We start from the raw sequence: 2,204 nt of genomic DNA on the forward strand, positions 1-2,204 counted from the left end.
ACTTAAATCCCATTTATTGTGGGTAACAAAAATGGTCGCCGCCAGATATAAATCTCGCGGCCAAAATCTATTTTAAATTAGCTAGGGTAAGGTTTTAAGATTTAAATAAATAAATAAAGTGCAGTACCCCTTTTCATCTTAAAGCGTAAAGTGCCTTTCTAAGGCTTGCGCATTGATCTGTAAGAGACAGAAGCTTTCTAAGGTATATCCTCTTGGGCACTAGTTGCCACTAGGTTCTACGAACCCTGAATCCCTTGAACTAGGATTTATTAAGCTTTAATAGCTTGTACGACTCCCTGAGTTGTTAAACCCATTAGTTCAATAGAGCTAAGTGACTCTCTGAGTCTGAAAGTCTTCCTCTGACTTTAAAGAGCGAGGAAGCTCCGCTATATACTTTTGCTCGCGTTCCAATGAATGCTCTTTATTAATACACATACTTACAACATTTAGCACACAACTTAGAGCAGCATGGATCGTTACCAAGAACTTACTAACACCACCTATGCTAGTCTAACATTGCGCCCGCAGCTGTAAGATTTACTTTTTGCTGATGTGACTGTTCTGCAACCTAGGCGAGTTAGAACAAGAAAGAGGGTGCCATCAAAGCTGTTGCCTCGCAAGATTATGCGCACTAAAAAGCAGCAGAAAGCTCAGCATTTTATTAACGCAAGCGTGTTCGGCCCGACGTGGGACAGGCTATCTGTTTAAATTTGCGATTTGACGTGTTGAACAAGAAGCTCACGGAGCAGGTGAAGTTGGCATCTACGATCACAATCAGGAACCCTTTGCCGACCCAGCCGTTCATCAGCAAATGCGAGCTGACAGTAGAGCAACGCAAAGAAGTGATCCGACGGCGGATTGCGGTCACTATTCGAATAGTGACCGCAATCCGCCGTCGTGGGGTTACAATAACCCCTTAGATGTGTAAAATGTCGAGCAAATAGAGCGTCTACGTATCTTAGCTGGTCGTTCCCCGCTTGTTGCTCAATTAATAGCCTTTATGATCGCCCTGATACACCTTATCTTGCTAAATTTTATGCTCAACAAAAATTGACGAATCTACTTATAATTTCCCATTCCGCTGAAGAGATTTGCTGCCGATTTAGCGCCAAGAAGGTTGGTTGATCGACTTTACGAACAAGACACGAAAAAGGATTTGACGTTGCCGTCGTAAGAAATATAGTAGACAGGTCATTCATCAAGACCAAATCACGATCAGTGGCAAATATATTTGGTACCAACAAAAGGCAGAAAACACCTGTTGTATTTGGCGAAACACCCAAAGGTAATCTTCCACATGTTCTACAACCATGCAACAGAAGCCGGCCGTGGCTAGAAGTGGCATATCAGCAAAAATATCTTTGCGAAGCAGCGTAAGACCTTTGCAACTTCTGCAGCCTCTTGGTCTTGGACGTGGGGCACTACCCTCATCAGCGAAGTACCTAGATTTTGACAGCAATTGCAATTCTGCAATCACTTATTGCTCAAAAAGTGAGGTCCCTCGCTTTCGACATAAGAGAGGTCAATAGGTTCTGAACCTCCAAGCTCGTGTCGTCTTGGAGGACAATACGATGACGAACTAGCTTGAGCCTGTCTCAAGCTATAGTCCTTCTGTTCCGCAACGGATACTGCTTCTTCAAGAGTATCCTGTTCCAAGCGGAATAGGTGGGTCTTTACGAGACCATCCGTAAGACCTTGCATCAAAACTTCAATCAACTTGTGTTCATGAACTGGGTTGTATTTGATACAACACGCTTAGATTTTGTATAAGCTGGGCATAAGCGTGATCATCACGCTTGCCTGGATTGACTTTCAAAAGCTCTAATCGATCTTTGAATTCAGCCCTAGGCAGCTCAAACGTCTGTTTGAGCCGGGCATTAAAAGCCTCTAGCGACCCAAAGACATAAGGGTCGCGCAACTTAAGGCCTAGTACCCAAGTTTTGGTACGACCTGCCAAATTTGATCGAGCAAATCGACGTGCATTTGCTCGTCGACGATATGACCAGCTCTTATGGTATCGTCCAACTCGACAAACCATCTTAAGAGGATGTCTTTTTCGACTCCCCTATACTTAGAGATGTCGATCTTTAAAGTTTCCGGACGACGCGTGTGCGTCATCCTAGGTTCAGGGGTCTGTACATGTTGTAACCTCAACAGTTCTGCCTGTTGAGAGCCTTGCTGATTAAGCAAGGAAACCTCTTCCT

The sequence above is a fragment of the Bremia lactucae genome, linkage group LG7, assembly GCF_004359215.1.
Source record: "Bremia lactucae strain SF5 linkage group LG7, whole genome shotgun sequence".
NCBI lineage: Eukaryota > Oomycota > Peronosporomycetes > Peronosporales > Peronosporaceae > Bremia > Bremia lactucae.